This window comes from Emydura macquarii, unplaced genomic scaffold, assembly GCF_026122565.2.
Source record: "Emydura macquarii macquarii isolate MOO-44397 ecotype Brisbane River unplaced genomic scaffold, CSIRO-AGI_Emac_v2 contig_2676, whole genome shotgun sequence".
Taxonomy (NCBI): Eukaryota; Metazoa; Chordata; order Testudines; family Chelidae; genus Emydura; species Emydura macquarii.
The window spans coordinates 24,153,352-24,166,188 of NW_027132813.1; the positions used below are offsets into that span (position 1 = coordinate 24,153,352).

General features: G+C 45.1%; 1 protein-coding gene across 1 annotated transcript in view; it reads right to left on the minus strand.

The window, feature by feature from the left end:
• Positions 1–378, minus strand: part of THADA (THADA armadillo repeat containing) — a 345,314-nt gene extending 344,936 nt beyond the window's left edge. Inside the window, exon 1 of the mRNA XM_067565060.1 lies at positions 355–378. The gene's annotated coding sequence lies outside the window, so the exon portion shown is untranslated. The remainder of the gene's footprint in view (positions 1–354) is intronic.
• Positions 379–12,837: the final 12,459 nt, after the last annotated feature.

The window sequence follows — 12,837 nt, forward strand, 5'->3', positions numbered from 1 at the left end:
GCAACGCGCACCCTCCTGGGGCATGTACCTCCCTTCCCCCCATCACCAGGAAAGGGAGCTAGACCTGCGGTCCCCCTCCCCCAGCGTAGGAGCTCTATGGCGCCCGGGGCCCATACACGTATCTGCGGGCCCCCCACAGCGGCAGCTCCGCGGGCCCGTGTCCCGCTCTCCCACACTCCCGCCCCCACTCCTCGCGTTGCGCCCAGCGCGGGGGGGGGGAGGGGCTGAGGGGTCGGGTCGGGTCGGGTCGGCGCGGCCGCCGGGGATGTCAGCGCGAGGGAGGGGGCGGGGTCACGGCCCCCTGGGTCCGCCGCGGCAGGGGGTTACACAGAAGCACCCCCCTCCCCCCCTTACCCGACGGAGGCACGAGCCCTGCTGTGGGGGGTGGGAAGGGAAACGGCCACGCGAGCTCCGCGCCCAGCCTCTGCTGCCGCCTCCTGGCCACCCACTCACAGTGACTGCCCCCTTCCGCGGGCGGGGCTCGGGCCGGCCACGTGCCCCGCCATTGGCTGGAGCTGTACCTCCCCCGGAGAGTGACTGACAGAGCCCGCCCGCCAATCACGACACAGATACGGCCCTCCCGCTGAGGCGGGGCTTAGAGCAGTCAATCGCATTCTTTCAGTCTGTTCCATAGCAGCGGGCTGGGCTCTGAGCTCCGGAGCTAAACCTGGTCCATAGGGGACGTTACGTGGATGCAATTGCACCGTGAAGCAAGTGTGCTGAGTGCTTGGCTACGCAAGAAACATACGTCACTTTGACCAATAGAGGTAAAGTGGTAACCCGCCCAGCATGGTCACAGTTATACCGGTGTACGTGCTTCTAGCAGCATAATAAGGTGTACCTGTAAACTCTATCGGGTTAACAAAACAAAAATAATCCCAGATAAGTAGCTGAGTTTGATATAAAAATCCATTCCTGATTGCTGCTCTAGGCGCTATAGTGGAAGAGTCAAAACTGGCTCAGTTTGATTCACAGAATCCCTGCGTCAGACACTTGGTCCCATAACATAAGCAGCATGGCTTAGCCAACATACTGGAAACACCTCTATAGTAATTAGAATTCACCTCCTAGTCTTTGTCTTCCCAGGGTCCAGTGGACAATGGTAGATGTTGGTTGGTTCCAAAACCTAGGTTACATTTGAAAATCCTCCATGTGACATTGCCATTAGAATTACTTGAATTTTTTCATACAAGTTGAGGTTTTCTGGTTGCAGTGTGAGTATAAATTTAGTTGGTGCAATTTAGGCAGCCAGTTTTGAATATTTGACCCTACTGTAATACCACTGCAGTTGCAATCAGCACTGACAAGTTAGAGCACCCTGTTTAGACTGAAAGGGCTACTAAGAACATATTTTCTTTATAGGGTCTTTACTATGCATGACAACTAAACTTCTGTGTTTTATACTGATGCTTTTAACTATTGTTAAGAGTACCTACAACAATGGAAGGGTACTTAAATATAAATCATGATACACACATTTACAAAAAAATGCCATGTCACTCTATATAAGTTAGAACTTTACCTCTTCCTCCAGGCCAAATTCTAGTTCTAGGGTAGTTCTGCCTTCTGTACCTAAACCACCCCCTGAATTTCAATTGGATATGGTATTCATCACTTCCTACCCTAAGCTGTCATGTAGCATTGCTGTATGCAACAGTAACTGGGTTTTTCCTCAGAGGTGATCGCATTTCACTATGATGAAGTGATCCCCTTCAATGGAAAATGAGTACTCAGCAGTTTTGCCAGATAGATCTTTAGACTGAAATTTCCTCACATAAGGCTTTCAGTCTGTTTTGTACGTTGTGAAGTGCCTGGCAAAAATACAGTAATGCTTTGTCTGAAAACCGCCCTGTAATTATACAAGTTTATTTTACATCTCCTGACCCACAAAATTTGAGGTGTTCACCATTCTACAAATAGCACTCTGCTGTCATCTTGTCACCTGTACACCTCTTTATAAAATTTTAAAATTAATAAAACAAAACTAAAGTTGATTCTGCTTTAGCTAGATAAGTAGAACTATTATTTTGCTATGCAAACATTCCCCATTCATGTGTCAAATGAGATGGATTTTGTTAGACTGCAACTCCTGAACAGGGTATCTTGCACCATTTCCCACACCCACACACTAACTTGGACCCTCTAATGCTTCTGTAAGTATCAAGTAAATAATTTTGAAGCAATAGAACATCAAATTAGGATGATCTTTCCTCTTTTCAATCAGTGATCTATGATGGATGAGGGTCCTTTTTCCAAACAGAGATAAGCATCCTTATGTTTCTGCAGTCCTTATTGAGGTGAAATTCTCATTGAAAACTGCAGCATTGGGCATTGAAAGACACTGGAGCAAAATAACATAATTCCTGTTTTCCTGGAGCCCTCATGAAAATAATATCCCAGTGAGGAAAACTATATTTGATCCCTTTGTTAAAGACACTGGTTCATCTGTACTTATCACTTGGCAGTAATTTTTTCTAGGGGCCTAATACGAAGGCTAGTGAAGTCAATGATAGTCTCCCTAGACATTAACAAACTTTGGATCAAGCTCTAAAATTGAAGTTTCACATCTATACAGCCTTGTGATCTCTAAAAGAATGGGCCCAAGGGAAAAATAATATTTTTCTCCTGTCATAATTTATCTATACATTCATATCTGGGAGACTGACACAATCACCTTGGTACCTCATACTCTGTGTCTCAGTTTCCCCTCTTCCAACTCAAGGCACTTCTGTCTCCAGCTCTTGGAGGGACAGAGTGATTCTGATATAGCCCTCCAACCCAGTCATATAGTTTGTCCTCTTCCAGGGTAAACAGAGAATCCAACAAAACAAACCAGTCTTCAATTCTTCAGTCATACATTAGTAGATTCCAAGGCAAGAAGGGACTGTTGTGATCATCTAATCTGACCTTCTGTATGACACAAGTCATATAACTTCCCCAGAATAATTCCTAGTGCAATGCTCAGCTCATTTCTTCCACATCCTTTTGGCCTTCCTCAAAGGTTCCCCAATCATTCTCATGCTGGGGCTTCTCATATCCTTTCCACCAGGCTCCTCAAGTGCCTTGCTATCAGAGCTCCAGCAACAGATTTCCTGACTCTTATAGAGCCTCATTTCTTCCCTATTGTGAAAGGAGGAATCCCCAACATTTCCTATTACCTACCCATCTTACCTACAAGAAAGCATTTCTACTCCCTACTAGTCCTCATGCTAACTAAGTAGGCTCCCTCTTATAGAAAGTACAGCTTCCAGGTTGCTGTCATTTGATGCTTAGGCTTTGTCTACACTTAAAAAATAAGTCGACCTCCGGTGGCTGATGTCCACGCTACCCTCCTTGGGTCGGTGGAGTGCATCCTCACCAGGAGCACTTCCACCAACTTAAGGGGTAGTGTGGTGAGCTGAGAGCCCCGTTTGAGAGACCCACTGGGGCAAAGAGCCCCACTGGGCAAGCCGCGGGCGGCTGGAGCCCAGCTCCCAGCTGGGAGACAGGATGTGGGCTGCCCAATTCTGGCTCACAGCCAGGAGCCAGGCTCCAGCTACCCAGGCTTGCAGCAGCCCAGATTTCTCGCCAGAAATGGGAACCAGTTGCCCGGTGGTAAAACTGACAAGAATAACAGCCTCATCAGTGATGAAAGGGGATGCAGTGTCTACATTGACACTGCATTGCCCTAACTATGCCGACAAAAGCCCTACAGCTCTCGTTGAGGTGGTTTTATGTGTGTGTGTCAAACTGCCAAAAAACAGTTGTCTGATGAAGTGTAGTCCATCTAGGCTGAAGAGTGTGAACATAGCCCCAAAAAGCAAAGAAGGATCAAACTTAATCAAAGACATGAATGTACCAGCAATCAAGGGTCACAGAGAAGCGACGTGACACAGCAGAACTGAAAACCTATAAAAGACAGCTTCGTCACCCTGCTCCCTCGTGCCCAGCTTCCCTGGCCAGGTAAAACGAACCCTAGCTACGATCTCAAGCCACAATCAGGTGGCTATATATATTATTTTGTCAAAAAACAGGGCACTTTTGTCAGTGGGGGGAGGGAGGAGGTGATTGCAGTGTGTACACCAGCACTGTTTTGTTGACAAAAGCTGACTTTTGTTGACAAAACTCTCTAGTGTAGACCAGGCCTCAGTCACCTGACCCACCTGCAGGCCCAAACTCAACCCCATTCCCTGACAGCGGGATACCTAGGCACAGGTGAGGTTAATCCCAGCTCCCTTAAAGGACCAGCCCACACTGTGACAGACAAAATTTAAAATTAATCATGCATAACTTGTACAAGTGATGCTTTATCTGTTTGCATGAAGGAATCATTCTGGGGATGAAGAGGATTTTCTGTTTTTAGTGCTAGCTTAGAAGAGATGAGGTAAATTCATAGTTAAACATCAAAAATCTGATGGAAATTGATTATTATAAAGCAATACACAATTTCACCACTCTGTGGCACCACGCTAATAGAAAAAAAAAATTTGACCTTTGAAGGGACACTAAAAACCTTGAGATTGTATTGTTTATATGCAGAAAAAGACTTTACTAATAATTGGCATTTACATAGTGTGATAAAGTCAGGCCGGAGGGCTACAAAAGGGTACAGAAGGGCAGGTATGTCTGCCAGAGAATGCTGAAGGCCCTTTTCCCTGCAGGCAGGGGCGAGGTTACCGCAGATCAGTTAGAGGCACCTGTGCCCAATTAAAGGCTACTCCAGGCCTACCAAAACCCACTTCTTCTAGAGAGAAGGGGGAAGAGACACAAGCTGCCAGAAGGGTCATGGCAGTAGGAGGAGAGACTTCCCTAGTATAGGAGACAGCATTTCTTTCCAAAAGGAGAGCAGCAAAAGAAAAAAAAAACATGCACCAGCCTAGGGGAAGGGCTCCTCCCTCTCTTCCCCCCACCCTGGGTTGCACCACCACCGTAACTGTAGCCCCACCACAGGAGCCAAGACAAGGTACTCCACTAGGGCCTGGGTGTTTAGACTCATCACTCCCCTCCCTGGGGGTCAGAGGGAACTTCCTCAGGCCCAAACCAAGACCCACCCTGAACTCTCTAGGACAGAGACGCTGAGGGGAGAACCAAAAGACTCATCCAGCCTGGGGCAGATTTACCCCAGGCCTGTCCCGCGAGGGGAGACAGCCCTAGCCCAGCAAGACTGAGGGGGAGCTTTGCCACAATAGACCCTTTCATCCAACGCTCCCAAAACATGTGAGAAATATTACAAACTATTTCTAAAAAAGCCTCATTTCATCCATCACTGAAATGCATGTTGTATCCTTTAAACAGAAGACAATGTGTCAAATTAGGACAGTAACTAGAGCTGGTCAGGAATTATTTTTTTCCACAAAACACTTTTAAATTGAAATGATAATTTTTGTCAATAATATTTGAGAAAAATGTAGATTGTTTTGAAAAATGTTCCATTTAGTTGACAAGCCATTTTCCATCAAGAAAAGTTTTGACAGAAGATTTTCAACTAGCTCTAACAATAAATGAATAGGATATTCTTCAGCTATATTAAATCTTTACCAGTGTAAAAATATTGTGGGTTTTTTTCTATTAAAATCATAAAAGATATGTCATCCTTCAAAAATTCCACCTATAAGAGCTCTTGTGGAAGAGGAGAAGAGCAGCTCTTTGGGACCTTCTGGAATCAGGTCAGGAGTATAAATGCTATGTCAACAAAATCTATACTTAAGATGAAGAATGGTTCCAATGTATGTCTGTCTGTGTGAGAGTACCTGGAGGTCAACTGGGAGAATCTCAGAATAGTCATGACAGGTGTAAGATTCTGAGCCTGTGTGTTAAAAGTGTCTTCTATGCGGATGCTGAAATTTCATGAAAACTACACATTTTAAAGACTTCAACACCAGGCTTGATAGCAACTCCATCAGCTCTGACCGGATGCCAGTAGAGTTCTGAGGTGGTCTGTACACCACTAGATTTCCCACACTGGATCAGATAGTTTATATGTATTTGAATTACATCAAAATCCAATAACACTGCACATTATAATCATATAAATCAACAACATAACTACATTCCTCTTTCCCCTATAAAAGTCAAATAACCAACTAAACTCCACAATTAAAAAGTAGATAAATATAAAAGGAGAACAACTTGCAGGAAAGAGCAACGCCTATTCCTTGACAAAGAAGTTGTGCCAAAGCTGTGTAAAGATCCCATAGCCCATCAGACAATCAAATCATGAAGAGAATAGATATGCTTACTCTATGTATCACACAAAACATGCTGTAAGTTTCTTAAGCAGTACAAAACTATACCAAATGCATATCTTCATTCCACATATACCCTGGAAAGAGGTTAACACTGAAGTATACCATTAAATTTAGTGGTTCTAGTGAAAAATACTTGTTTACATTGAGCCATCTCACGGAGATTGTTACTCCAATTTTCCCTATTTGGTATTGTAGGCTTCTTCTACAATATATGCTTTTTATCAGTGATGTTTCTGAAGTTTTCTGTACACCCATAAAAGATTAAACCCATATATGCTTTTTATCAGTGATATTTCTGAAGTTTTCTGTACACCCATAAAGATTAAACCTCCAAATGGTCCATTGTAGAATAATAGAAGATTAGGATTGGAAGGGACCTCAGATGGTCATCTAGTCCGACCCCCTGCTCAATCAGGACCAACCCCAACGCAGGGTATGTCTATACTGTGGAGTGAAGTCGTTTTAATTTCAGTTGACTTTTATCTGCCGAACTTAAGAAGTCAGAGGAGTGTGATCACACCACATGCGTTGCATCAGGGGTTTGCGTCCCCACCAGCCATGCTTGCATCAATAATCAAAGCAATGCACTGTGGGTAGCTATCCCACAGTGCATTGCTTTGATTATTGATGCAAGCAAATACTTGATGCAAGGATAAGTAGCTATCCCACAGTGCAACTACCCGCAGTGCCTTATGGGAAGGTTGTCTTCCTCCCATTATGCAATGTTCTCCCTCCTCCCTCCCCTCTTGTCCAAAGCAAACAGACAAACATTTTTTCGCGCCATTTTTCCAAACCAGTCTCTGCCATGTACACGCCCTTGCCGGGCATTGTGAGCATCACAAATAACTCACAACTTATCCTGTAGTATTTTCAAGGCTGAGACAGGAGCTGGAGTGAAGACCGAGCTGTCCACTGTAAGGCAAGCAAAGCACAAAATTTCCATTGTTAGCTGGACCCATGAATGAAAAGCAATGTTACAAAGTAAAAAGAACTCTCCTTCATATTCACAAGGCAATGCCAGACCTGCATACCGATGTGTACGTATTGCACAGATTGGAGTGGCGTTCCAGCCATGGTAAGTAAGGAGCCCTTGCATCCATTATAGAGAAGTCTCTGTAGCGCTAAATTCCCCAATCCACACTTAACCAAGGAGCAGGATCATTGGACTCCACTTTACCACCCCAAAAACTGGCTTGGGAGAAGGTGGTCCAAAGGGATAGGAGGATGTGGGTGAAGTGTCACTGGAGAAAACATAGGGGCACCTGTTCCTGGACCCCTAACACCCAGGAAAACAATGTCATAGCTAGGAATTGTCTCTGTTGGGGCCCAGGACACTGTCCATTGCAGGGGAATAATATGCACTGACTATATTGGTCAGGTACTGTAAACTTATGCCATTTTCCCTAGGTGACCATGTGTGATATCAGTCTCCTGAGGGTAACACAGGCGGAAAGGGAAGATTTTCTGCAAGCATCTGGGTACAAGCCTGGCCCTTATGCTGCTATGCTGTGTTCCGCAATGATGCTTGCAGAGTGGCGGGGAAAAGTGTCCTACCGTGGTGGAAGAAATAAAGCTGCCCTCCCCAGAAACCTTCTGCAAAGGATTGCAGAGTACCTTCGTGAAAGTTTCCTGAAGATCTCCACGGAGGATACTCGGAGCATCCCTGTGCACATAAATAGTCTGTTCTGGGGTAACCCTCTGCTTAAGTGGACCAACACCCAGAAAGCCCATTCCCACAAACACACAGATTCCTTTTTTTGCAGAAATAAGAAGCTGGACTGGGGCTATAACCACAGAAATATGATTTGCTATAGACACTCACCAGATATGCCTTCTCCGGCATCTCAGTCAGTCACACTGTCCTGCATCTGGCTGGGCTGCTCTGGGGTAACAAACAGGTCCTGGTTCTCAGGGAGAATGGATACCCCACTCACCTGCCCTCTTTTCTCCTCATCCTCCTCATCCACAGAGTCTTCCTCATTCATCTTGGACTGGGATTCTATGGAAGTATCTGTGCTGTGTGGTGGTACAGTGAGGGGTCACTGCCGAGAATTGCATGCAGCGCCTCATAAAAGTGGCATGTCTTTGGTGATGAGCCAGAATGATTGTTCACCTCCCTAGTTTTCTGATATGGCTGCCTCAGCTCTTTGATTTTAACACGTCACTGTTGCATGTCCCTGTTGTGGCCCTTCTCCACCATATTACATATCTTCTCGTAGATATCCGAATTTCTTTTGCTGGCTTGGAGCTGAGCCAGAACAAACTCTTTGCCCCACAGACTGATGAGATCCAAGATCTCAGGTCGACTCCATGCTGGAGCGCGTTTGGGGCATGCAGTTTGCCATAAGCAGTTCAATTACAAAGTTTTCTCCATGCTGACCAAATGGGAAATTGGAATTCAAAATTTCCCAGGGCTTGAGGGCAGGGGCTGTTTCCTGTGCAAGACTGATGCTCATTCGACCCCTACAATTCGACTTCATCGCTACACCACCTGCAAAGGTAGTTTTATTAATTCAAATTTTACCACAATTTAGATTGGCGGAACTGACATGCCAATGGAGATGAATACTTTATGTGGTCGATGGAAGCCGCGTTCTGTCGACCTATATTGTCAGTGTACACCAGGCCTCAATCATCCCAGCCACGGCTTTGTCAATTCAGGCCTTAAAAATCTCTAAGGATGGAGATTCCACCACCTTTCTAGGTAACCCATTCCAGTGCTTCACCACCCTCCTAGTGAAAAAGCTTTTCCTAATATCCAACCCCATTGCAACTTGAGACCATTTCTCCTTGTTCTGTCATCTGCCACCACTGAGAACAGCCTACATCCATCTTCCCTGGAACCCCCCTTCAGGTGGTTGAAGGCTGCTATCAAATCCTCCCTCACTCTTCTCTTCTGCAGACTAAACAAGCCCAATTCACTCAATCTCTCCTCATAAATCATGTGCACCAGACCCCTAATCATTTTTGTTGCTCTCCTCTGGACTATCTCCAATTTGTCCACATCCTTTCTGTAGTGGGGGGCCCAAAACTGGACACAGTACACCAGATGTGATCTCACCAGTGCCGAATAGAGGAGAATAATTACTTCCCTTGGTCTGCTGGCAATTCTCGTACTAATGCAGCCCAATATGCCATTAGCCTTCTTGGCAAGAAGGGCACACTGTTGACTAATATCCAGCTTCTTGCCCACTGTAACCCCCGCATCCTTTTCTGCCGAACTGCTGCCTAGCCAGTCAGTCCGCAGCCTGTAGCAGTGCATGCGATTCTTCTGTCCTAAGTGCAGGACTCTGCACTTGTCCTTGTTGAACCTCATCAGATTTCTTTTGGCCCAATCCTCCAATTTGTCTAGGTCACTCTGTATCCTGTCCCTAACCTCCAGCGTACCTACCACTCCCCCATCTTAGTGTCATCTGCAAACTTGCTGAGAGTGCAATCCACCCCATCTTCCAGATCATTAATGAAGATGTTGAACAAAACCTGTCCCAGGATTGACCCCTGGGGCACTCCACTTGTTACTGACTGCCAACTAGACATCAAGCTGTTGATCACTACCCGTTGTGCCTGATGATCTACCCAGCTTTCTATTCACCTTATAGTTCATTCATCCAACCAATACATCTTTAACTTGCTGGCAAGACCTGTATCAAAAGCTTTGCTAAAGTCAAGATACATCACATTCACCGCTTTCCCCACATGCACAGAGCCAGTCATCTCATCCTAGAAGGCAATCAGGTTGGTCAGGCATGATTTGCCCTTAGTGAATCCATGCTGACTGTTCCTGATCACCTTCCTCTCTTTCAAGTGCTTCAAAATGGATTCCTTGAGGACCTGCTCCATGATTTTTCTGGGGACTGAGGTGAGGCTGACCAGTCTGTAGTTCCCCAGATCCTCCTTCTTCCCTTTTTTGAAGATAGGTACTGTATTTGCCTTTGTCCAGTTGTCTGGGATCTCCCCCCATTGCCACGAGTTTTCAAAGATAATGGCCAATGGCTCTGCAATCACATAAGCTAACTCCATCAGCACCCTTGGAAGCATTGCATCTGGGTCCATGGACTTGTGCATGTCTAATTTTTCTAAATAGTCCTGAAACTGATCTTTCACCACTGAGGGCTGCTCACCTTCTCCCCATTCTGTACTGCCCAGTGCAGTAGTCTGGGAGCTGACCTTGTCTGTGAAGACAGAGGCAAAAAAAACATTGAGGATCTCAGCTTTTTCCACATCATCTGTCCCCCATTCAGTAAGGGGCCCATTCCCTGACTTTCTTCTTGTTGCTAACATACTTGCAGAAACCTTCTTTTTACCCTTCACGTCCCTTGCCAGCTGCAACTTCAGTTGTGCTTTGGCCTTTCTGATTTCACTCCTGCATGCTCAAGCAGTAGTTTTATACTCCTCCCTAGTCATCTGACCAAACTTCCACTTCTTGTAAGCTTTCTTTTTGTGCTTAAGCTTACCAAATATTTCTCTGTTAAGCCACGCCATATTTGCTATTCTTTCTGCACATTGGGATGGTTTGTTCCTGTGCCCTCAATAAGGTTTATTTAAAATACAGCCAGCTGTCTTGGACTCCTTTCTTCCTCATATTAACCTCCCAGGGGATACTGCCCATCAGCTCCCTGAGGGAGTCAAAGTCTGCTTTTTTTAAGTCCAGGGTCTGTATTCTGTTCCCTTTCTTCCTTTTGTCAGGATCCTGTACTCTACCATCTCATGGTCACTGCTGCCTAGGTTGCCACCCACTTATACTTCCCCTACCAATTCTTCCCTGTTTGTGAGCAGCAGGTCAAGAGGAACATCACCTCTAGTTGGTTGGTCCAGTACTTGCACACTTGTACCAGGAAGTTGTCTGCAACACTCTCCAAAAACTTCTTGGATTGTCTGTGCACTGCTGTATTGCTCTCTCAGCAGATGTCAAGGTGATTGAAGTCCCCCATGAGAACCAGGGCCTGTGATCTGAAAACTTCCGTCAGTTGTCTGAAGAAAGCCTCATTTAGCTCATCCTCCTGGTCTGGTGGTCTGTTACAGATGCCCACCACAACATCACCCTTGTTGCTCTCCCCTCCGAACTTAAACCAAAGACTCTCAACAGGTTTTTCTCCAGTTTCATACTGGAGCTCTGAGCAGTCATAGTGCTCTCTTACATACAGTGCAACTCCTCCACCTTTTTTCCCCTGCCTGTCTTTCCTGAATAGTTTATACCATCCATGACAAGGCTCCAATTGTGTGAGTTACCCCACCAAGTCTCAGTTATTCCAATCACAACACAGTTACTTGACTGTGCCAGGACTTCCAATTCCTCCTGCCTGTTTCCCAGGTTTCTGTGTTCATATACAGGCACCTAAGATAATTAGCCGATTGCCCTATTTTCTCAGTAGGGGTCAGGAGGCCTTTCCTGTTGCACCCTACTCCTTGTGCTTCCTGCAGGTATCCCACTTCCCCACTTACCTCCAGGCTTAGGTCCCCATCCCCTGGTGAACCTAGTTTAAAGCCCTCCTGACGATGTTAGCAAGCCTGTCTGTGAAGATGCTCTTCCCTCTCTTCATCAGGTGAATCCCATCTCTTTATTTCAGTCCTTCTTCCTGGAACAATCATATGCATGTAACTTCCACAAATGGCAGCTGGAGTTAGAAATTAATCTCTATTAGAAAATAGATCTGTAAATGTGTACATTGTTTAGTTATTCTTTTATGCATACTTGTTTCTTTGCTTTAAAGATTCATGACTTCCTCCCTTTTGATGTTCTGAGAGCAGGACTGCATTTCTGCTGACACTTGACATTTGTTTCTGTTATGCAGATTAATTGTTTAGTGATTTTTTATTATTTTTCCTTCACATATCTGAACAGGGGTTCTAACTTCACCTAGGTATCACACAAGTGAGATTATTTCAGAAGGAATCCTGACAGTCCCCAGCCCATCAACACTGATAGTTGTTTATGCCTCCTTCATAACTGCATTTTTATGCCTATGATTGCACTTCTCTTATTCTCCAAGGCTAAAAGAAATGCCAGTCCATGAATCAAACAGAAGGCGGTACTGATTTAGTGAACAGCCTTGACAAGATCCCTCACCAAAGGTGCTTGAGCAAAGTAAGGAGTCATGGGATAAGAGGGAAGTCCTCTCATGGATCAATAACTGGTTAAAGGAAACAAAGGGTAGGAATAAACCGTCAGTTTTCACAATGGAGAGAAATAAACAGAAGGGTTCTCTGAGGATCTATACTGGGACCAGTGCTATTCAACATATTCATAAATGATCTGAAAAAGGGGGTAAAACAGTGAGGTGGCAAAGTTTTCAGGTGATACAAAATTACTCAAGATAGCTAAGTCCAAAGCTAACTACAAAGAGTTACAAAAGAATCCCACAAAACTGAGTGACTGGGCAATAAAATGGCAGATGAAATTCACTATTGATAAATGCAAAGTACTGCACATTGGAAAACTTAATCCCAACTATACATTCAAAATGCTGGGGTCCAAATTAGCTGTTACCATTCGAAAAAGATCTTGGAGTTGTCATGGATAGTTCTCTGAAAGCATCGGCTCAATGTGCAGTGGCAGTCAAAAATGCTAACAGAATGTTAGGAACCATTAAGAAAGGGATAGATAATAATA